At 44.2% G+C, this 25,187-nt stretch overlaps 1 long non-coding RNA gene across 2 annotated transcripts in view; it reads right to left on the bottom strand.

Moving 5' to 3' along the window:
- LOC125697115 (uncharacterized) overlaps positions 1-25,187 on the bottom strand; it is a 43,186-nt gene that overhangs the window by 12,081 nt on the left and 5,918 nt on the right. The window contains exon 3 of one of the 2 annotated variants that reach the window (XR_007378686.1): positions 2,833-3,001. This is a non-coding gene — a long non-coding RNA (uncharacterized LOC125697115). Of the gene's footprint in view, positions 1-2,832; positions 3,002-14,348; positions 25,018-25,187 lie in introns of those variants that run through there. The other variant, XR_007378685.1, reaches the window with a different exon arrangement.

The following is a 25,187-nucleotide window of genomic DNA, read 5'->3' as shown; positions in this document are numbered from 1 at the left end:
GCCAACAAAGATCACAGAACAGATCATCTTGGAAGCTGTGCTAAGGCACATGGAATAGAAGGACATGATATGACACAACAAGCATGGCTTCATCAAGGGCAATCCCACCTGACCAACTTAGTTGCCTATGATAAGAGTAACTGCATCAGTGGACAAGGGAAGAGCCACTGATGTCATCTAGCTGGAATTCAGTAAGGCTTTTGACATGGTACCCCATAATATTGTTCTCTCCAAATCATAAAGATATGGATTTGATGGGTGGACAGTTTGGTGGAGACAAGGAACCGGTTGCAAGACCATACCCAAGGAGTGGTGGTCAATGGGTTAATGTCCAGATGGGGATCAGTGACAAATGTTGTCTCTCAGGTGTCAATACTGGGACCACTGCTCTTTGATATCTTCATCAATGACATCGATAGTGGGATCGAGTCTGTGGATGACACCAAGCTGTCTGTACAGCCAACATGCCCATGGGATGGAATGCCACCCAGACAGGCTCTTTCAGTGGGTCCAGAAGAACCTCATGAGAGACAACAAAGCCTAGTAAAAAGGTCCTGCACATGGGTTGCAGCAACCCCTGCTATCAATACAAGCTGAAAGACAAAAGGTTCAAAAACAGGACTTGGGGATATTGGTGGATGGCAAGCTGAATGTGAGCCAGCAGTGTGCCCTCAGAGACCAAACAGGCAAATGTATCCTGGGATGCATCAAAAGAAACAAGGTCAGCAGGTCTAGGGAGGTGACTCTGCCCTTCTACTCTGCACTGGTGAGACCTCACCTGGAGTACTGCATTCAGATGTGGAGTCCTCAGTACAGGAGAGACATGGAGCTGTTGGAGCGTGTCCAGAGGAGGGCCTCAAAAATGATCCAAGAGGTGGAATACCTTCCCTATGAAGACAGGCTGAGAGAGCTGGGGCTGTTCAGTCTGGAGAAGAAAAAGCTGTGTGGAGATGTAATAGCAGCCTTTCTAAAGGTGAGCTGTAAGAAAGAAGGAGACAGACTCTTTCACAGGGTCTGTTGTGAAAGAACAAGGGGAAATCTCTTCAAACTGAAAGAGAGCAGATTTAGACTAGATATAAGGAAGATGTTTTTAACAGTAAGGGTAGTGAAGCATTGAAACAGGTTGCCAAGAGTGGGTGGATGCCCCATCCCTAGTGGCATTCAACGTCAGGCTGGGTTAGCCTCTGAGCAGTCTTGTCTAACTGTAGATGTATATGACAATTCCAGTGTCATGGTATCAACAGAACAGGAGCAGTAACAGAAAGAAGAGTATTAACCTTTCAGACAAGATGAGCAAGAAAAGCTGAACAAGAGCACTGAATGGATTGCTGTATATATATATATGTATGGTGTGATGCCACAGGAAGCATTCTAGACTTCCAGCATGTCAACTGGGTGATCAAAATTATTGACATTTATGAGATCTTTTCTTTCCAAGACCACCAGTGTATACTCAGAGAAATGACTCACTTTAGTTTGAGGTGCAACGTCCGCTCTCAATGCAGGTTTTTCTCAGTATGAGACAGAAAAGGGATGGGTCAGCAAGGGAGGATTTTTTTTTAGCAACAGGGAAGTCTTAAGCTTGACAATCTTGTAGTAAACACAAATTAGCAAGGAAGTCACTGTTCAGACACTACAGCTTAGAGGCAGCAGATACTAAAGAGTAATTGTGGGGATTTCCCTTGTATCTTGTATACTGAACCGTAGCTATAATTAGATCATTCAGATATTATCTTCCTAACAGACAAAATTCCTCATCTCCGAAATGCCTGCTACAGCTGATCCTCGAAGTTCCCCTATATATTTACTTAAACAAAACCAAAGACTTGAACTGTGTTGCTTTTGCTGAGGCAAAACTTCTGGTTTCTTGGGAAGCCTAGTCCAGGTACATAGGTTGCTCTGAAAGTAATGTCTCCTATTTATTTCCATTGAAACTATAACAGATGCAAAGAGCATCATGACATTATACGATAGAGCAAATTCTCTGCTACAAAATGCTGGCTTTCAATATATTCATCACCATCAGCCAATTTGCACAGATGAGCTGATCAAGACGCTCTTCATTTCTGGTGTAACAGCTATGTGTGGCCATCCAGAATGTGCCTTGTCTTTCACTGTTGTCACTGCTGAAACATACCACCCACAATCTCACTGTGCTCACATCCATCTCCCAACATAATAAAATAGGAGGTATTACTTTTGGAGCAGACCTCATAAAATGTATATTATAGGTAGTGTATATAACTGACAAAACTTATGTTAATTTCCAATATTTTATATTAAAACATTTTTAAAAAAGGAGTAAATGCATAAAACTAGTGGGATATTTATCCTTGTTTTGGTGAAACTAATGCATCAGTCTGGTTTGATGGAAGTGGCTGCAATTCTTAGTGAGTACTCAAGGTCCCTTGTCAGAGATTTTTGATGAAATTTTACTCTTCCTGTGTATCACCCTTGAAAATAGTTTTTCACAAATGTGCATACAGCCAACAAGTGACGATATAAATAAGGCATGATTGTGAGGCAAGGGATATTTCTCTCTGGTGAGAGAAGTCTTATGAAAGTCTGGTAGTCTGATTATATTTTTGAGTTGCATATCTGATTGCAACTTGAGATTCCATTTGAAAATTTACAGATAATGTAATGTCTGAAAATGGAGTTACAAATATACCAAAAAATAGATGATTTTTTCAGCAAACTTGAAACCTATTCTCAGATTCCTTTATCAAAACAGAAAGCACAGATGCCTATTTTTTGCTGTTCACAAGACTGTGTTTAGCCAATGTATCAAAATGCATAAATGAATAAATGCAAATGCATAAAATCACTTACCATAATTTGAGTTAGCACTGCACTGTGCCCATGTCCTGGTTTCAGCCCAGGCAGTGCCAGTCACATACCGATGTTTGGATATTGCAGAATGGTAGGTGCATTCCAGAGGCTGGGCCAGGCCACTTGATGGTGAAGAGCTGCTGCCTTGATGGTGCGGGGCAGGAAGTAGCTGCAAGACACACTGGAACAGGTTGGACATGCCTATCCAAGTCTTTTATGAACTTCAGTGTAAGGTAATCATGTGCTTTTAATTAACTACAAATATACACAGGTGTTGGCAAGCTTGGAGCCAACTCATTTACCATAATTAATGAAATTGGTCAGAAGAATCATGGTCAAACCAGAACATACAACAATGAAGAAGTCTTTCACATTTGTTTCGTACAAAGGTAGAAAAGTCCTACAATGCAAAGCTGTGGAGAATCAAGTTGATTTGATTCTCCTGTATTTCTCTATGTCAGATTTTTCAGGTGTCTTCAAGAGCAAAGAGGAAGTACCATAAGATCATGTGGCAGGGAATATTTGATGCCTCCAGGTGTATGATACAGTGATTCAGGAGTGGGCAGACAGGAAGCTTGCCATCATCATCTCCGTGGGATAATGGTATGGAAAGTCCCTGTTGTGCCTGAATACACGAGGAATGTCCCTGGCTGTTAGGGACAGTGTGCCAATGTGTGAATGTCAGTGTCTGAAATACTACATGCTGAACCAACCTAACTGCTTATCTTTGCAGTATGCTAAATTCTGATTTATTCTACCATTAAAATGTGAAAAATCGGTTTGATCATCTAAAGGCTGAAAAATTTAAGAAAACAGAGTAATTGTGGCCAGCCTGAAAACATATTGGTACAAACTTTCATGTATCATTCCAGTGTTTATAATGCAGGTTTCCCGCTTACTGGTGCAAATAGCCCTAACCTCTCTGAGTCAAAAAACGGCATTTAGTAAGGTTTAGATTAGAGCTCTGATATTTTACACCGAGTACTGAGGTAAATGGAAAAGTGGTAACTTTTTCCCAAATGCCCAAGAAATTCAGATTTGATTGGAGTTCTGAGCAAAGCTCTGGGCTGATTTGACATAAACCAGGTTTGCTTAAATGGCCTAAGCAGCAAGTGCTCCAGCAACAGCCTGGAGTGCATTTGGAACTGCACATGCTGGCAGATCACCAGCAATGTGACAGCTGCTCTCACCGGTCCAAGGAAGGCCTAATAGAAAGACCAAGTCTCCTTTTTTTTGGTCTCTTGGTACAGAGGAAAATTCAAAATAAGACGTTTTCCTCAATGCAGCAGCACACAGCCTTCCTCTCTCACCAGCCAGGCAAACCCCTTTTCTTAAATGTCTGCTGAAACTGTCAGATAGACCTTAAATCTTACCTCTTTCCTAACTGATTAATGAAAAGAGTGAATGAGCTTGTCTGGAAGATAGCTACCCAGCTGCTGGCCATGGAGCAGGGCTACAAAGTAAGTGAAAATGACTTGAAGCAACCTCTGTGGATTCCATTCGCATTTCTGTTCCGGGGTAAAGTCTGTCTTCATGTTATTGTGATAAAATCAGTGGGTATACGAAGCATTTATTAGCAGTCACCTTAAACGATTTTGACATTTTTTCCTTTGTAAGGAAACGATATTGAAACCTCCATGATCTAGTATTTCTCAAGCATATGAAAATTAGCTAAAAATGTCCACCGGCAAATGGTTGAGAGTATAGGTAATAGAGTGATGCCTACATTCCCTGCAAACCAGATCTTCTGCGGAAATGAGCTCAGGCCATTATGGGTGAGATGAGTGAGATGACAGTGTGCTGTCCTCTGGGAAACAGGCTAACTCAATTTCAGACAGAATGAGACAGAATGACCCAGCAAAGGTTTCAGTGCCTGCGGAAACTGGGAGCAGGGTGGGGAACCTAGCTATGAAGGAGGTCTTTGAACAGGACCTCAGCTGTCCTCTGCCCACAGAAGATCTGGAGCTTTGGTATGTTGTGTAAATTTACAAATTGGCAGGTTGTTTTTTGATTACCATCCTATTTGCACTTATATGCAGCTCAATTTGTAATGTATGAGGCCTGCTCCAAAAGTAATGCCTCCTGTTTTATTATGTTGGCCAGTGACAGCAGAGGCAAATGTTCATGGTATGGCACTAGACGTTGAACCTTCACACCAATATTCCATTATATTTTGTTGCCATATGACGGCAGCAGAGGAGCAGTCTGACAAAACGGCATCTGACACGGAAGTGTGTCTGAAGCAAAGGTGTGTGACTGAATTCCTCCATGCAGAAAAAAATGGCATCCGTTGACATTCATTGATGCTTGCTGTATGTTTATGGAGACCAAATGATGGATGTGAGCACAATGAGGTGGTGGGTGTAATGTTTCAGCAGTGGCAACAGTGAAAGACAAACCACATTCCGGATGGCCACACATAGCTGTTACACCAGAAATGAAGAGCGTCTTGATCAGCTCATCTGTGCAAATTGGCTGATGGTGGTGACTATATTGAAAGCCAGCATTTTGTAGCAGAGAATTTGCTCTATCATATAATGTCATGGTGCTCTTCGCATCTGTTATAGTTTCAATGGAAATAAATAGGAGATATTATTTTCAGAGCAACTGATACATATCTCTGTCTCTTGTATTTTCACTTGTAAAAAAAAAAATCTTTCCATCCTTGCTCCAATTTCACAATTTACTGTATTTCTTTATCAGTGACATTCATTTTAAAAGATTTAGAAATTAAAGTCTGCACACAAAGCAGATTTTTTAAAATTCAAATAAATCACAGTATTAGAAAGTTCCTTAAAACTGAGTCTGAAAAAAGAAAGACTAGATTGATTCACAAACCAAGTAGGTGTAGATGACTTGCAGAGTGTGCATAGACATCTATTCATCTAGGAGTGTGATTTTTTGTATTAACAATGAGTTGAAGGATTTTTAAGTTACATGAGATATAAATGTACCCAAAAGCATATTTGGAGGTACCATTGTACACATTATCCACCTGCTTAAGAAAATGATTTCAAGTAGCAGAACAAGCTGGCTATGATCTCTCAGGTCTACAGTGTTTTACCAAGGACTAATCCCCATGTCTTCAGTTATGGCACCTGTTGTCAGAGCAATCTGACAAACCACACCCAGTCCACCTGATGCATTGCTGCTCAGCCCTTGACATGGCTTTGCAACTGGTTCTGCCCCAATGACAGCAGTGGCTCCCCACCCAGGTGGCTTCATTTGCAGAAAGCTGAGAGGGGATAGTGGAGATTTCCCCAGTCCTCTTGTGACACACATGCCACTCAAGCAAGGGATCCCATGCATGGGATGAAGAGCTAGCTGGAGCCCTGCTGGAGCTGGTGCCCAAGGAGAAGCCATTCTCTTTAGATGGTATGAGGGAGCCAACCCTAGGAAAGGGACTCTCAGCCCCCGTCATCCTTCTTCCTCTTTCAAAACTGGGTCAACTCTCAGGCCATAGGCCCCAACTCCCAACACTGCCACATTTGGTCACCATCAGACATACTCAGAATGGCATCACCATGACCTCCTGATGTTACTAATCACCTCACAGCCTTTTGTTCTGAGGCCTATAAATAGGGGGACACTGCATCCAGAACTACAGTCAGGGAACAAGAGCCACCAGCTGCAACTTTGAGCTTGATAGCCAAGTGCTTTTTTTTGCCAAGGAGGCAGGATGGTTTGCCCTTCTGCAAAGAAGAGGCAGCTAATGGGGGAGCTCCATATCTTCAAGCCCACCTGAGAGAGATAAGGAGCCCATGCAGGTGGACCCAGAGCCAGAGGAAGAGCTGCTGGAAGAGGATCCACTTCAGTCAGAACACAACCATCACCAGCCCATCGCTCTCAGGCAATGTAGGAGAAATTCCAGACTCAAACTCCACCCCTACCATTGCAGGGGCATGGCTGTCCTGTCCTCCCACAAATAGCTACCTTGACATCAGCAGTAAAACTCCTGTCCTGTTCCTGTAAGTTTACCATTAGCTGGAAGAGCCCAAACTTTTGCACCACCTCACAGGCTCACAAGGGACATTCATTTCCTGGGAATTCTTCTTTTGACAGCCAAGATTCCTATGAATCCATTCTTCCCATCCCCAACACCGTCTATCACCAAGATCTGTCATCTCTTCTTCATCAAGAGGAAGAAAGGAGGGCAGGGTCTGGCAGCCTCTGAACTGCAGTGCCAGCAGAGGGATTTCAGCTCCTGGGGCCATGAGGAGCTGTCAAAGATGTTACAGAGGTGGCAGTTCAGGACTTTTTTTCAAGATTGGACTATATATATATATATATTTTAAGGAATGGAGTGGAGTGGAGTGGAGTGGGATAGGATAGGATAGGATAGGATAGGATAGGATAGGATAGGATAGAATAGAATAGAATAGAATAGAATAGAATAGAATAGAATAGAATAGAATAGAATAGAATAGAATAGAATAGAAAAACCCAAACCCACTAAAATAATCAAAACAATAAATGTTCCTCTGTTGTTTTCGAACTTGAGAGTCTGCACTCTGTGTCTGAAATCTGTGATTTCAGTGTCTCCTCTTGGTCTCCCCAGTATGAGAAAGACATTGCCATGTGGGGTGATCACCCAGCCCAGGGCCATAGGTCTGGGGAGGAGCCAGGGCACCTGGCATCCCAGGGCAGGTTGAGGGAGCTGCCTTTGATCAGCATTAAGGAAAGATGTAAGAGGGGATTCTGAGTGTTACCAACAGCTGCTGGTAGGAGCACGGAAGAAAATGAGGCCTGGCTTTCCTCAAAGGTGGTGGGCTTGGTGGTGGGAGAATGAAAGGCATCCATCAGGCCCACACTCCCAGCTGGGCAAAAGGAAAAGACTGTCACTATGAGGATGCTCAGACATGGAACTGGTGCCCAGTCTTTCCAGGGTATTCAGTCTTGACTCATCTTGGCTGAACACAGCCTTTCCTGTGAAGAATGGCAGCAAGATATAGTATCATAGTATTACAGAATCATCAAGGTTGGAAAAGACCTCAAGATTATCCAGTCCAATCATTCACCTACCACCAATATTTCCCCACTAATCGATGTCCCTCAATACAACATCTAAATGATTCTTGAACACCTCCATGGTCAGTGACTCAACCACCTCCCTGGGCAACCCATTCCAGTGCCTGACCACTCTTTCAGAGAAGAAATTTATCCTAATATCCAACCTGAATCTCCCTGGTGCAAATTGAGGCCATTCTAGTCCTACTACTAGGTATGCAGAAGAGGCTGACCATCCACCTCGCCACAGCTTCCTTTCAGGTAGTTGTAGAGAGCAGTAAGGTCTCCCCTGAGCCTCCCCTTCTCCAAAATGAACAATCCAGTTCCCTCAGCCACTCTTTATAAGATTTGTGCTCCAGTTCCCTCACCAGCTTTGTTGCCCTCCTTTGGACGTGCTCCACAGCCTCAATGTATTTCTTGTAGGGAAGGGCCCAAACTGAAAACAGTACTTGATGTGCAGACTCACCAGAACTGAGTACAGAGGAATGATTACCTCCCTTCTCCTGCTGGCAACACTATTTCTGATACAAGCCAGGATGCCATTGGCCATCTTGGCCACCTGTGCACACTGCTGGCTCATGTTTAGCCGAGCATCGACCAACACCCCCAGGTTCATTTCTTCCACACAGCCTTCCATCCACTCTGCCCCAAGCCTGTCACGTTTCCTGGGGCTGTTGTGAAAAAAGTGCAGGACCCAATACTTGGTCTTGATGAACTTCTTTTCACTGGCCTCAGCCCAGTGATCTAGCCTGTCCAGATCCCTCTGCAGGGCCTTTCTACTCTCAGGCAGATCAACACTTCCTCCCAGCTTGATGGCATCTTCAGACTTACTGAGGGTACACTCAATGCCCTTATCCAGGTCACCAATAAAAGTATCAAATAGCACAGGTCCCAGTACCTACCAGTGGAGAACACCACCTGTGACTAGTCATCACCTGGATTTAACTCCATTTACCACCACTCTCTAAGCTTGGTCCTCCTGCCAGTTCCATACCCAGCAAAGAGTGTACTTGCTCAAGCCACGGGCTGCCAGCTTCTGCAGGACAATACTGTGGGAGACAGTGTCAAAAGCCTTGCTGAAGTCAAGTCTAGGTAGACCACATCAACAGCCTTTCCCTCATCCACCAGGTGGGTCACTTGATCACAGAAGATCAGGTTGGTATGCAGGACCTGCCTTTCATGAACCCATGCTGGCTGGACCTGATCCCCCAGTTGTCCTGCACATGCCATGTGATCTCACTCAAGACCATCTGCTCCAAAACCTTTTCTGGCACGGAGGTGAGGCTGGCAGGCCTGTAGCTCTTTAGATCCTCCCTATGATCCTTCTTGTATATGCGAGTCACATTGGCAAGCCTCCAATCCTTAGAGATCTCTCTGGTTGACCAGGAATACTGGCAGATGACAGACAGTAACTTGGTAATCACCTCTGCTAACTCCCACAGCACCTTTAGGTGGATTCCATCTGGCCCCATGGTCTTGTGACAGTCCAGGTGGAGTAGTAGGTCTCTGTTTCTCCCTGAATCATGGCGAGGTTGTGGGAATTGTTTATTGCAGCATTTTGATACATGAAAGAAGCTTATAAGAAAGATGGAGACTTTTTCTCAGGGCCGGTAGTGGAAGGGGGGACAATTTAAACTGAAAGAAGGTGAATTTAGATTATGTGTAAGGAAGAACTCCTTCACTATGGGAGTGGTGAAACAGTGGAACAGGCTGCCCTGAGAAGCTGTGGATGCCCCATCAGTGGAAGTGGTTGGGAGGGGCATTAAAGAAACCTCATCTAGTGAAAGGTGTCCCTGCTCATGGGAGAGGGGTATTAGAGCATAAATCATGCAACACAAATCATTCTGTATGCAGTGAATTTAACCCAAAGAACCAACAAGCAGTTCTCTAAAGATTTTATTTGCTCAGCGACCTTTCTAAAACCAGCAGGTCACAAAGAGAGAAAAGACACTATGAAGCAGCTGAGAGGAGACACGTGCCCCAGTTTGTCCAGTGAAAAATTTGTAGTTGGTATTACCTCGTCTCGCTCCAACTCACAGAAGGGAGAGGAGGTTCTTTGATATATGTATATCTGATGTGAGATTAAGAAACAACGGTTCAAATGTTGGTCTGACCAGTTTATTACAAATCTTAATCATCAGGGAGATGGGGAAGGGGAGGCCAGATACTATTACGAATTAGGGTGATGGGGAAGGGAAAGAGAGCAATAGAAAAGATAGGAAAGAAGCAAGAATTACATAAAGCAGGGATAGTCACCACCAAGATCCAGCAGCGTTCCGTTGCACGCCGTTCCAATGGTCCGAGGCAAAAGCACACGAGGAGAGAGCAGCAGAGTGGCCAGCCTTAGGCAGCAAGCAGGTACAGCGACAGAGCAAGTCCAGGAGGAAGGGGCAGGTCTCAGGTAGCAGGCCCAGGAGAGTCCATCAGCAGGCAGGCATCACTCTGTGAGGCATCTGATGTCAGACACCAATCCTCATGGTTGTTGGTCCCTTCTTTATCCTTCTTCTTCTGCCAACGTGGCACTCCTAGGCGCTTGGTAAGAGTCATGTGCAGTACCCCCTGAGATGGCCATCTTCCTTGAGATAAGCCCACACAAAAGATTCCTTCCCTAAGCTGTGGCTTATCTCTCTCTTGTTCTCCCTGGCCTGCAAATCTTCAGACAAAAGACTTTGCCAACTTACCAGGACTTGCCTGTACTTGTCCATCTGTGTCCCTCAGACACAGGATTTCTCAACCTTTGCCTAGGACTTGTCCATCAGTGTTCCTCAGCAAGTTTGAGACAATGGTGCAAAAAATAATCTCTTACACTCCTGCATCTGTACAAGGCACAAAAGCAAAACACTGGAAGCATCCAGGAAAACGGGGTGCATTGCAACCCTCTGACGCCATGGTAGCACAGGCACAGTAATCCACCAAGAGATACACCAACACAATTTCCTTAGTTCTACAAGAGTCTGTACAATTTCTTGGCACACTGTTTGCAATTTAGTCACTGCACAGGAAACAGAAAGTGTTTGACACTATTTCCCACAGCCTTCTCTAGCAGACACTGACTGCTCACAGCCTGGACAGGTGTACAGTTTACTGGGCAAAGAACTGGCTGGGTGGCCAGGCTGAAAGTGTCACAGTAAATGGAGTTCAATCCAATTGGTGGCTGGTCACCTCTGGCTCTCCCCAGGACCGAGTACTGGGACCATCTTTGTTTAACAGTGAATGACTGAGTGCATCCTCAGTAAGTTTGCAGGAACCACCATGTTGGGCAGGATTGCTGATCTAACTGAGGACAGAAAGGCTCTGGAGAAGGGTATGGATAGGCTACATCAGTGGGCTGCATCTAATCACAACAATACGATTAAACTGAACCCATTAACATTCATCAACACTTGCTGAATGTACTTATGGAGACAGTGGTTGTGAGCACAGTGAGGTGGTAGGTGGTGCAGCTTAGCAGTAGTGATAGTGGTATGAAAGACAAACTACATTCCAGATGACCACACAGATTTTCACAAGCAGAGCATACAGGCGCTTGTTTGTTGCTGGTGAAAACACATAGCTAATGGTGGTGACTGCTGAAAAACAGTGTTCTGTAGCTGAGAACGTTGTGTTATTGTGCTCTTTGTATTAATAGTAGTTTCCATGGAAATAAACAGGAGGCATTACTTTCAGAGCGACATTTAAGAGGAGAAAAGTCTTAGGACAGATTCATTTAGTCACAGACCCCTAGTGAGTACCACCAGTAAACAATCTCTCAGTGCTTTAGGTGGCTGTGTCATACTTTCAGAAGTGATTTAGGTCCACATTTTGAAGGGATTTAGTTATGTAAGGACACAACTAACAGTAAGATGTCTGCTTGAACTCTTGAGACTAGATATCTGGGACATCTAGTCAAAAGACATCCATCAATAAGCTCCACATCCACGCAACCGAAAGGCTGCTGGTTCAGGATCCTTAGAGAGTTACAACTGAATGTTTTGAAAACTCTAAGACCAGTATGCTATTTATGCTATTTTATCCTTGGCACTGGAAGCTACAAGTCAACCAAAGAGTGGGAAAGACCAGGTAGCAACTCCAGTTGCTCTAAAGTGCACTTTCCAGTATCAACCCTTGTGTGATTCTGTGCCTCTTTGCTTCTGTGACATGCATCAATTTGTGTGCAGGGCCCAGAACAGGGATGGCTGGTGAAAAGAGTATGACAAAGAAAGAAAAGCCTGTAAAGCTCAGGAGACTGGTATCAAGAAGGCTACAGGGCAGAGCTGGGAGCGTTACAGAGAAAATTCAGCAACAAGTATTAAGACATGAATGGAAAGGAAGATCTAGAGTAAGAACAGCTGCAGAGCTGAAAGGCAGGACTGAAGGCTCCCTTGCATCTCAGGTACCCATCTGTAGCAAGAAGGATTGATAGGTATTCCCAGGATCTGCCTTCAGTTGAAAAAGGCTGTGGCCTGGGACATACTTTGTTTAACCACCTACAATGGCATAGACAATTAAATCCCCTCCTCCATATGAGTTCAATTTTCTTCAAATGGTAGAAAATAACAAAGAAAATGCCCAGAGTTTCAGCTAATGCCTTCCTGTTTCTGTCTAAAGTGTATTCCTTTATTCAGGTGACAGTAGAACAAACATGAGCAGGGAAGACAAGAGCCGTACCTACGAGGGGCACATTTTCTGTAAGCAATGCTTACCAAACAAAGATCTCTACAAAGGTCTGTGCCTGTGTCTAACTGTCATTTTTCAGCTGTGTGATATATCCAACATTAGACCCCTTAAGTAATGGAGTAGAAAGAAAACAGCTGCACACATCAGTTTACAATGAGATTGAGGAGAAACATGTTCTGATTAACACCCCAGGAGATGTTCCTCCCACCCATACAGTGCCAGAGCTAGCAAGACTTAAATTTGCCAATGTCATCAGAGTATACAGGAAGAAAATTCTCTAACTCCAATGAGGCATTAGAAGCTTTTGCCTTTCACCCACCCTGGAAAAACGATAGCAGAAAATAAAACTCCAGACTGTTGGACAGAAAGAGCAGGTAGAAGAATGTAACACGACATGGGCACCTCTTGCCCTTCATCAGCATGTGCTATGAAAAATACTAGTAAATTTCTGACAGATATAAAATCCCAGCTGGAACTGGGAAAGAGCATTCTGTTTTACATCAAGAAGCCTTAATGTTCCACTGCCTAAGAGAAGCCCAGCCCATACTGCTAGGGAATGAGCTGACACTGAGCTAGAGCACAAGCATCCATCCAGCTCCTCCCTCCTCCTGCTCAGATATCAGACTTGGCAGCACCAGGGACATGGCTTGGGTCAAGCTTCAGCACAGACCCTCTCCCTGTAACACTACAATAGGTTTAGAGAAGAAGGGAGAAGCTCATCTGTCTCTGTGGCTGGCAAGTTCTCCATCAAATCTCTTTCTTCACTGCACCTTCTATAAAGACTTTATTTTTTATTATTGTAATACGAGAAAAGTAAAGTCAAAAATAAAAAAGTCCCTCTTATTTCCCTAAATTTCCAAATAAAGCAAAAGACAGGCAAAAATACAAGCTGGGAAACCAAACTTCCCTCTGGCTAAGCATAATATCAATTCACCAGGTACACTTCCCCTGCACACACACAACTTTATTTATAAAAACCCCGTGCTTGAGTTGCTCCCAAGAGCAGAAGCAGAAATGGTGACATAAGGACGAGAACTGTGTTCCCCTTTCTAATATTTTTGGTGTGTTCCTCCCATTCTTTTTCCCTTTCCTTCAAAGAAAAAAACTGTTTTGTTGTTGAAAACCAGTGGCACCACCACTCCCCTCCCAGCTCTCACACTTGGCTGTGCCTGCAGAGCCACTGCTATCAATCCTTTCTCTCCAGCTGCAGTCCTTGTGACTCAGATTCTCCAGAAAACCCTTGGCTCAGCATCAGAAGAAGGAGGGATTAAAACCCATGAAAAATGAGCTCGTACCAGCCCTTTTTATAAGTCTCTAATGAAGGGTCGTACGAGCTGGTCAGATCTCCTGCATTCCCTTCCCCCTTCCCGTTCTCTGATCCTCCTGTTATTCTTGGCTACAAGATCCTGGGCAGTTGGATCCGGAGAGGATATCCCATTCAAAAGCCCAATTCCCAGTGTGGCCTTTTCCTGCTGTAAGCAGTTGTAAAATTTATTTTCTTTCTATTTTTTTTTCTGGGTACAGAGTGCCTGACCTACATATTCTAGCATGGTGTGACTTAAGCTCTATCACTGACCTACATTTTCAAATTGAAAAATAAAAAGTTAGGGATGGGAGGCCAGCAGATGCAAAGCAGAAACCCCACCCTGCAGAGAGAGCAAGAGAGATCTTCAAGCACTTGCCCAAAAGTAAGGCCAATGCAGCTTCTTTTTATTCCAGCCTCCAGCCTCCAGCCTCCAGCCTCCAGCCTCCAGCCTCCAGCCTCCAGCCTCCAGCCTCCAGCCTCCAGCCTCCAGCCTCCAGCCCCCTTCCCCCCTACCTCCACCCCCAGCTCCACACCCACCTCCCATCGCCTGGCTTTTTCCTTTCACCCCAGCTGTTTTTACTCAGGAATGAAAACAAAAGACAGATCTGCTAACTCAATTTCAGATTGGGAGGGATTTTAAACAAGTCAGTAGGGTTGCTCTAGGCTACCCCCCTTTATCTTTAGCTCTCCTATAAGGGGTGGCTCAGATCTCCTCAAAGGGATTGGGTCTCTTGCCATCCCTAGAGTTTCCAGGATCTGGAATCCCCAAAGATCATCACTGCCTGTGGGCATTGGCAACCATCCCTCCTTGCTAGGGGACTCACAGGTTCTTCATCCCTGTTTTTCTCCCCATTTACCAAACTGTAACTAAGTTGAATTCTTTTTGGTACCATACACAAAACTCAGCATTTCCCCTGTTGTTGCAGCAGCTGTTCTCAAACCATCCTCTTCTGTGCCCTCATGTAGAGCATGATGATCTGGTGCCAACTCATTGCTTTCCTCCAGCATCACTAACGACTGCTGAATTAGGTCCCTTTTCTGCTGATCTGAAGAGGACACAACCCACTATGGCTTTGCCCACGGGATCCCTTTTGACTGCTGCATCAATTTTAATCTTTCTGTTTCTCCCTCCAAAATTCACATGCAGCAGAGCTTAAAAGACAAACTCAGCCTAATAAAAAATAGGGTTCAGATAGAAAAAAAAAATCTTTAAATGATAAGCTTAGGTCAGGCCTTAACACAGAAATGTTTACTAGGCATTTTGGAACAACATGATACACTGAATGAGTCCTATTTTCACGAAGACACAAGCTTGGCTGTTCTAGTTTCCAAAAATCAAGAACGAAAACATCCTCTGTATCACACTCTTTTTCCAGAGCATGAGGAAATCCTGCCATATAACATTAAAGTTTCTGCAGAGTTAAAGCTATCCTATATGTTTTAATACAAAGGATGGAATCATAGCCTGGCAGACGGTGATGCCAAAAACCCCATCAACTTCCGTCAGGTCAAAAATGCCTTCAGTAACCCCAGAGCTATATTTGGAGTGCAATCTCCATGGCTGATAAGCTTGTGAATAACAAACCTTCCAGGCAGCCGTTACCCCTATGAGGGTGTGCAGTTGGATGTATATGCATACAATTGCTGTCCCACTGCTGGAATTTTCAGCAGCAACCAGAGCTCAGCTACAGTTGATCTAGTTCAAGTCTCAGAGAACAGTCCCTGGATTTCAGTGGAAAAGGGTGCTGCCAATATTCTTTTTTTTTTTTTAAATATCTCCATAGCAATATAATATTACATTCATGTCTAATGTGTCTCTAGTGGACAATATTAGGTTATCTTTGCTGATATATTAAATTACTTTCCATTGCTATTACTATCCTTTTTGCTTGCCATGACAGTGTTTATTCCACAGAATTCAAACGTTACAGCTTCACTACATAATACATGAAATATTTAAAGCCTACAAAGCCAGAGAGCTGAGAGCATAAATCCTGCTGAATGACAGCTGGATGCCTAATTCTCAGACATCTCTTTGGCAACCACAGTTGCAATACCAACCTTAGGCAATAGGATCGCATTCTAGGCCACCTTCCTCAACTGGTTGCTAACAGTAATACAAGTAATAGTTGAATATCTGCTAAAATATTCCAATGGATTGTTATTATTAATTCTCTGCTAGTGAACTGAGATGGAGAGAAGGTCAGCAGATGTAAAGGTGTGCAACCCAATGGGCTTTCATGTGGGAAAGATGACTTCTTGCTGAACAGCTGACCCTTGGTTCTGCAACTTGTTTCCCTTTTTCTTTGAAGCAATTTCCTAGCAGCTATGTGCTACGGTAGTACAGAGCAGCACCACTTAATATGATAATTCCAGGCTAAATAAGGCTGTTAATAAAAAGCTGGCTTTCTTGTCAGACTTAGAAATTGTCTTCCTTCTTTCCCCAATTATGCTGCATAAACAATTTATTACTTAGTCATGTAAAGGGTTTAGCTTATTCAAATTCTTCTTGGCCGTTTTAACAACTAGTGCTGCTCAGGGCCAGAGCCAGATCACTGAGGGACTTGCCATTGCCCCATAGACCCTGGCCACGATTTCCTATCACAGTGCTCTGGCTACAGTGAAAGCCTATGGATTTCAATGGAGTGGAATGGGTCTGATCGAAGTCCCTCTAGTGAACCCTACAGCAGGAAAGCAGGGGAAATTCCACAGGAAAAAGAGCCCCAGCCCATCAGAGCACTAACCTCCCTCAAACCTTCCTGGCTGTAGTAAAAGTCAACACCATTCAACACCCCACAAGATAAAGCTCACTCTTTGGGCCTCAAAGCCCAAAGTCTGCCTGTATTTAAACATGCCACATTCTCCCTGCAGTCAGGTGGACTACCTACCCACGTATTTCAGTGGCACAAATGCAGGAATGCCTCTCCAGACTGGGTTCTCATTAGATCTGACAGGGGGGTGAGATAGACAAGGACCCTGGGCTGAAAATACCACGTCCAGCGCACAGCAAGTGTTCTTCCTAAGGGGCCCACCTCAGCAAAACCAGTAGGTCCACAAAGCTCAAAACAAACCACAGCTGATAAGCAGTTACCTCAAGAAAGGAGTTCTGCAGCAAGAACACTGTGTCACAGGGTTGGCTGGTTTGGCCTTCTCAACAGGTAATGAAGGAGAAAGAAATTAGAGCTGTGACTCCCATTCACAGTCTGTCCTTATGTTACAACAACCTGACAGGTCTTCTGCTAAGACACAGCCATCTGCCATTCACTTTCTGCAACTATATAAACCTGCACACTATTGCAAGTGTTTAATGGGGAATTTCCTGGTGAGTACTTTGTGATGCCATGGCTTATCAGAGTGAGGAGGGAAGTACTGTTGGATTTCTTTCCCCCCTTTCCCCCACCACATGAGTTTTAAGAGAGCACACTGTTTTAAGAGACAGTTGGCACTCCTGTACTTCAGACACAGTCCTCACTAATCATCTGGGCAACGAGAGTGGAAGACGGGGCTGAACACAGCCAACATGGTGCAATGGGAGGCTGAACAACACTTACCTCCATGGTGGGGCCATCACCTGAGCACGTATCACCCAAGGGAGAGCATAAAGTGCTCTGAGCCACTGTATAAAACCATTCGGTCCCATCCTGTGACTGATGGGAGGACCATGAGGACAGGAGAAAATGAGGGAGGATGCAGGGAGAGAATAGCATCAGCACGGGGTGGGGGGAAGCCTGGAAATCTGTGGCAGTGTTAACCAGTGGTGTGGATAACCTGTTCCAAGATAACCAAAAAACAATGGTAAATTTCACCACATAGAAATGAATTTCCTTTTTCTGCTATTTATTTTGAAACCTCAGTAGCTTCGAATAGGGTATTTGTGAAGCCAGTACCAAGTCAGGGGAGATTCCAGGCAGTCGGAGGTTAAAACCCCATTTATAGCATAGGGCTTGAAAAGTAGTGTCTAAGTACTGAGGGAAACAGAGACTCAGGATACCTACAGAAAAATACAGGACAACAACAAGTAGAAGAGCCAACCCACATAGTTATGACAGAGGTGAACCTATGCATTGTAACATCCGTATGAAAATTAACAAAGGAAGAAAGATGCTATGAATGTGCCTTCTTTGCTTGATCCCAGATTGAAGCCCACAAACCATGGTGTTGTTTTCCCAGCACCTCTTTAGAAGTGCCTGTTGGGAAAGCAAGTCACCTCTGAGAGCCAAGCCAGCCATCTGCTAGGACTCAGACATGAGCCGATCACCTTGTGGGACAGTCACAGCACTAATAATAGCAACAACTAGAACAGACTAACACCACTGCAAGTGATGCCTAATACACAGTACCTTATAGGGGCAAGAAGTTCCAGTTGCTTTGAGATCCATGACTGGGACTACCAAAACAAGCCTGAGTCAGACACCACTATACAACTGAGCCAGGGACTATCAGGGCTCTGATTCATGCAGCCCAACCTCCCCTTACACACTGTGAATAACATGTCTAGTGAACATCCACCTATAAAAGCCTAGAATCAGCACAGAGGGAAGGTGAATAAGGATCTGGGCAGAGTTTAGAACCAGTGCTAGGGCTGGGTGTCTGCATCTCTGCTTCTCTAGCAAAATGATCATTGAAGGCTTGGGAGAAAAACAGGAAACAGAGAAGCGCTTTGACTAACAAGAAGTTTAATTCTAACACATGTTCTCCAGCTAAAAACGCCATGTCAATGGTGTTGAAATAGCATCAGGGGACCATGTAAGTACATGCAAAATAGCATGAAGATTAATCTTCCACATGTTCATGCAAAAGGCCAGTCAAAGATCACAAGAGTGATAATAAGGGTTCAGTTTAGACACTCTGGATTTTCCAAATAACTTTAAGGGGACCCCCAGGTTTTTTAACCTATTTTTAAGATTTTATTATAAATAATAGGGACTGCTTGGTGTCAGAAGCTCCACGTAAGAAACAAAGAGAGATTTTTTAAACTTAGAATGATAGAAAGCAGTAATCTAAATCTGTTTCTTGACCCCCTAGAAGTAAGTGACCCAAATTTCCAGAAATGCAGGGCTCACACTGCAGAGCCAAAGCTGAATGCTACACAGTCTGCCAGGAAATGAAGTGAGCCACAAGCCTGGAAGCCTAAATGACCTGGTTTTTTGTTTTTGTTTTTTTTTTTGCAAATAATGATTTCCTGATCTGGCTGTTGACAACTGCAAAAATTTAAGCACAGATCCAAAGCCTGTATCTAAAAAAATCCAGTCAGGAAAATTCACCATGGGAATATGAATACAGAGTTTGGGTACTTTTTTTCTCCCTTAGATGACTAATGAAAAGCTTTCAGGACATGGAGGGAAAGAACTGAGAAAACAGCTCTGACATGTGATGGAGCAGTCACATTGCACAAAACTGATGATGCACAGCAGTAACCCACAATCCTCATTTATAGGGTGGGAGTGAGAAGGTGGCAAATGAGCCAATGTTTTGATGCTGTAAAGGCTCTAATGGAGCAACAGTCATTAGGCTCCAGGAAGGTCAGTAAGCTCAAGCCTGGGCTCAGCACAGCACCAAGTGGGTGAGATCTCTTGCCTGCAGGAGTTTGAAGCACAACACATTTAAGATCCCTAAGATAAGCAAATCTGACTTTGCCTTCTTATGGATGAAAAGAAGCCTCCGGCATTAGAGGCAGAACTGATTTAAAAAGTGTAGTTTCTTCTTCTACTTTTTCCCCCATCCCATAATCTCCATTTGGGGAGCCACATATAAATGTTCGGTATTTTGGAACACTGTAAAAATGCATACAGATTACCAAAAAACTGAACTAGTGAAAAACAAGAGAAAAGCTTGTTTCAAATCAATTAAGGGGGAAATCACAATATAATTCCTGAGAGGATCAAATAAACATTTATGTCATGCTTTTGATAATGAAAAATATGTAAGAAACCATTTCAGAATCCTCTGTAAGCCACTGAAACTGACTGTCTGGTTTGTTTGATTAACATTTTTCCAGATACACTGCTTAGCAGGACTGGATCCTGTCTAATCAGTCAGCACAGATATATAACACGTCTGTCCAGAACCACTGCTGACCACACCAAGAAACGACTGAAAACATTCACTTGCATTTGCTGGTGCTCAGTTATTTGCACACTCAAGAGTTCTCCTCAGAGGCTCTCAGGTACTTCAGTCTACCATGTCGAACTATGGGAAAAAAGGGAGGAGAGGACCAACTGGTAAAACATGCTATGGAGCAAGACCATGAAAATTAAGAGTATACGAGCAGCATGTAAAGGGAGGAAACCCCAGAAACAACATAATCACAACATGGTTGAGGTTGGCAGGCCCTCTAAGTCCATCTGCTTTGATCTCTGCTCAAGCAAGGACACCCTGAGCAGGGACACCTAGGGCAGGGACACCCAGACCCAAGTTCAGTCAGCTTCTGAAAATCTCCAGGGAAGGGACTCCACAACCTGTGCCAATGCTCTGTCATCTGCATAGCAAAAAAGTGCTTCCTAGTGTTCAGAGTGAACATCCTGCGCTCCAGTTTGTTCCCATCATCTCTTGTCCTGGCAATGAGTACCACTGAAAAGAGCTTGGCTCTGTTCTCTGTGCATCCTCCCTTCAGGTTTTTGTACGCATTGACAAAATTCCTCCTGAGCCTTTTCTTCTCCAGGCTGAATAGTCCATCTTTCTAAATGGCTCCTCAAAGGAGTGGTTTAGAAACAACTGGGGGTTCTCCAGTTACTTCATCAGCTTATTGGTCCTCCACTGGACTCTATCCGTGTTTCTCTTGTACAGAGGAGCCCAGAACTGGACAAAGCATCCCAGCTGTGGTCTCACCAGTGCTGAGCAGAAGGGAAAGATTACCGCTATTGACTTGCTGGCAGCACTTTGCCTGACACAGCCCCGAATGCCATTGGCCCTCCTAGAAACAAGAGCTCACTGCTAGCTCATGTTCCACTTGTTTTCATTCAGGGCCCCCAGGTCCTTCTCTGAGAAGCTGTTTTCCAGCTGAGTGCCCCCAGCATGTCTTGGTGCTTCTTCCCAGAAGTTGCTCCTTCCCAGCTTTGCATTTCTCCTTGTTGAATTACATGAGGTTCCTGCTAGGCCATTTCTCCAGACTGCTAAGATCTCTCTGGAAGGCAGCATGACCCACTGCTGTACACATCACTCCTCACAGTTTTGCATCATCTGTAAAGTTGTTGAGAATGCACTGTGCCCATCATCTTGATCATTAATGAAGATGTTGAATGGTCTTGGACCCGGAATTGACTAAATCCAACTTAACAGAACTGTTGAAAGCAACATAAAACTCTATCTATGTAAATGTCACAAATGGTAGAGTTAAGAGGTAAGTGACAGTCTAAGACAGCAGGGTTTGGCAAAACCAGGTCATACAGGCTCATCAGAAACACTGATGCACAGGATACTTCTCACCTGAGCTAACATCAGATAACTGAAAAAGATATGTCTGTTCTACAACCATACAGGACACACTGCTCTCAAGTTCCAGGGACTTCTTGACAGCAGAGGAGAATAAGTTCCTTTCAAGATATAAGGAGCTGTGCTCCTTGGACAGATATGTCTTTCCAAATCATTACAGATGATTCCCTTCCTGCACTGTCTTGTTTTTTCCCTTCCTTATTTTGAGTTCTTTGATCTAGGCCCTTTCTTTCCAGCTAGCTAATATTCTCCCCTCATCTCCCAGTTTCTATACAAGACAACCAGCTTTCCTATCTCTACTCCCACTTTCCATCTGTGATCTTTCTTTCACTGCTCCTCTTCCAGCCTGCCATTGTCCCCAACCTAATCACCAAACAGCCTTCCACTCCACACACCAGCTTAACTTCATTGACAACAACTTGCTCATATTCACCACTGTGGCTCCTTTATGCCAAACAAGAAGCTATGGGTGTCCCCTTACCTGTCCCTTAGCTTCCCGAGTCCTTTCATTTTCAGTAGGGATTCCCACTACAGACCAAGAAAGAAACCCTAGAGTGCAGCAATGCAGCAGCAGTCATTGGATGAATAAGGAGAACTTCCAGCCCATGTGTGTGCTGCCCTGATCTGGATGGTCAGTACTGAAGCAGTTTGATGGTGATGCACGGCAGCATAGACATGCTGTTCACACTTCAGTGCAGCATGCAACACTACAAATATCAAACCCATGACAGTGTTGAATTCAGACATTCCCCCACAAACTCCTCAAGTGCATCAGGAGAGAATAGCTGTCCAAAACTGCACCTCTTTTCTAGCCTTCTGTCTATCTAGAACAACAAGAGTCTCACTTCCCTTACTCTGCATGACAAACAGTGCATTATTCATCCAGCCAAGGATGAATTAAAGCCATCACAGAAATATTTTGCCTGCCTGCTAGAGCTAAGCTTACTGCAAGCCCTCTGTGCTACTGGCAAAGAATGACAGCATCCCGATAGAGATAACAATTAATTAAGAATCTTTCACACTCTGAACCTTTGGATTTGCACAACTTTCTAATGCCAGAAAGCCAGGATTGTAGCAATGTCTGCACCATCTGTCTCTTGTCTGCTGAGGAATTTATCCTTGTTTTCAGACACCAACAGGGAAACCGGGTCTGTTTAGCATTCTCACCTAGTTACAGTCAGAACGCTTTGTGCTGCTACTGGAAATGAATGTGTGTGTCTTGCCTAGGCTTAAGAGAAGATGCTATGTGCCAATTTTTTTTTTTTTTTTATTCCATTGAAAAACATGATTACTTCAAATCTGGGGAATGTTTTATAGAGACTTCCTTACTTGGTATAAATTGCAATGTATGCCTTGCTTATTTGTTGAAAGAAACAGCAACAACAGTTTAAATGTTTAACCCATGGGAAGTTTCCAGCATCACACCTAAGTCCTGAGCCCAGCTTGGCCCTGCATTACCTTTTTCCCACTGTACTGCCTGACATGCTGGGAGTGCTCTCACATTGCCAACTGTGCTCCACCTGCCCTTCCTGAACAGATACATCAGACAGCACCCACAGGACTGTGGGAATTGCCAGCCAGGGGAAAGGATTTGAGATGAGATACCAGAGGACTGAGTCAACCTATTCCTGACCCTGACTTGCCACTTCAAGTAAACCTTTTCTATTGGCTACCTCTCAACTACCATGTAAAAGCAAAATGGAGACAACAGTTTTCCCCACCGTTTATAAGGTCCATAGGGCTGAATGGATGAAAATCTGTGTCTTCTTGCTAGTAAGCTGCTAGCATCAGATCACAGCACACCACAGCCTTCCACAGCAATTAACTCTCCAAGACCATGAACCATGAACAAGAAGAGATCCAGCCTGGCTTCTGTGGGCAGGTAGTAGGGTGTGAGAGGATGAGAGGAAGCAAGCATAGGAAGGAGAAGGGAGGAAAAGTATCCAGGAGAAAAGTGGGACAAGTGGGAAAGAACACACCATGTAAACAAACATCTCATACATTGTGGCAATTCATATAATTAAGGATTAATGGAGAGGAATTAACTTGGGAGCAAGAACCACAGAGGGCAGAAAAGGAGGGAAGGGTGCTTGTTTTTCACACTGGGCCAGTTCGGGACAGGTTTTGTTTGTAAATTTTCTCATTCTTTGCTCCATTTCGTTTTAAAGATCTTGTCCTCATTATTTCCCATGGGAAACAAATCAATCAGTGTAACAGCTTACAGAACATCTTTTCTGAAATTGAGACTAAACATTCCTTTAACATATCTATACCCCAGTTTTTGACTCCTCATTACTCATAACATACCATATGAAACACTCCCCCTTTGTCCCAGCCTTAACACAACTGAAATGCTAGCAGGCTCTTCTAAGCTTCTTACTCTTTCCAACTCATTGTCTCTTAATCGGATTATGCTGATATCAATTTATCTGCAGCTTTCCTCATCGTTCAGAAAGGAAGCTAAGTGACAGCACAGCAAGAACCATCTGCATGTCATTTCCAACCCATATATGTGCTAAAACAATCCTAGAACGGCTTAGGTTGGAAGGAACTTCAAAGACCATCTAGTTTCAACAGCTGTGCCGTGGACAGGGTTACTACCCACTAAATTAGGCTGCCCAGGGCCCCATCCAACCTGAACACCTACAAGGATGGGGCATCCACAGCTTCTCTGGGCAACCTATTCCAGCGTCTCACCATCCTCTGAGTGAAGAACCTCCTCCCAGTACCTAACCTAAATCTCCCTTCTTTTAGTTTGAAACCATTTCCCCTTGTCCTACCACTTTCAGACCATGTAAAATGTCAGTCCCACTCCACTTTATAAGCTCCCTTCAAATACTGGAAGGTCTCAATGAGGTCTTCCTGGAGCTTTCCCCTCTTCAAGTTAAACAAGCCCAGCTCCCTCAACTTTTCTCCTTCACAAGAGAGGTGCTTCAGCCCTCTGACCGCCTTCGAGGCTCTCCTTGAAGGCTCACCTGTTCCAAAAGCTCCACATCTTGTGCTGGGGGCCACAGACCTGGATGCAGTGCTCCAAATGGGACCTTACAAGGGAAGAGACCAAGAGAATAATCATATCCCTTGGTCTGCTGGCCACCCCCATTTTGATTCAGCCCAGGATACAGTTGACCTTCTGTGCTGCAAACACACACTGCTTGTCTATTTCATTAATTAAAATGCTGAAGAGCACTAGTCCCAAGATGGTTCCTGAGGGGCACAACTCATGACCGGCCTCTATCTACTCAAAGAGCCGTTGACCACAATCCTCTGGCTGTGACCATCCAATCACCTCTTTATTCACCAACTAGTCCAGCCTTCATCTCTCTGCAATTTAGAAACAAGGATATGGTGTGGGATCATGTCAAAAGCCTTGCACAAGTCCAAGCAGAAGACATCTGTTGCCCTCTCTTTGTCTACCAAGGCCATCATTCTATCATAGGCCACCAGATCAGTCAGGAATGATCTGCCCTCGGTTGGACTGGCTGTCTAGGATCACCTCCTCCTCTTGAATGTGCATTTACATCTCTTCCAGGATGATCTGCTCCATCATCTTTCCAGTCAGAGAAGAGATCCTGGGTCTCCCTTTCTCCCTTTTTCAAATATGATGGAGAGCACCTTGGCAACCACATCAGCCAGTTCCTTCAGGACCCTGGGATGGATGTCATCTGGCCCCATAGACTTGTATCCTTCTGTCTCATGAGGTGGTGTATGTCTTGCTCTGTTCTTACAGTGGGAGAGATTCCATTCTCCAATCCCAGCCTAGAGGTGATGGGACATGGGAGGCCTGACTGTCAGTAAAGAGAAGACAAAGAACATATTGAGTACATCCACCTTCTCCATGTCTGTTGAAGCCACTTGTCTCTTCTCATTTACCATTCTCCTTTAATTATCTCACACGTCCAATGTGTCTAAAGAAATCTTTATTGTTATTTTTCACATCCCATGCCAAGTTCAGCTC

This window comes from Lagopus muta, chromosome 1 (genome assembly GCF_023343835.1).
Source record: "Lagopus muta isolate bLagMut1 chromosome 1, bLagMut1 primary, whole genome shotgun sequence".
Classification (NCBI taxonomy): Eukaryota; Metazoa; Chordata; class Aves; order Galliformes; family Phasianidae; genus Lagopus; species Lagopus muta.
The sequence above is the reverse complement of the archived record's forward strand: the minus strand, read 5'-3'. Positions and strand labels throughout refer to the sequence as shown.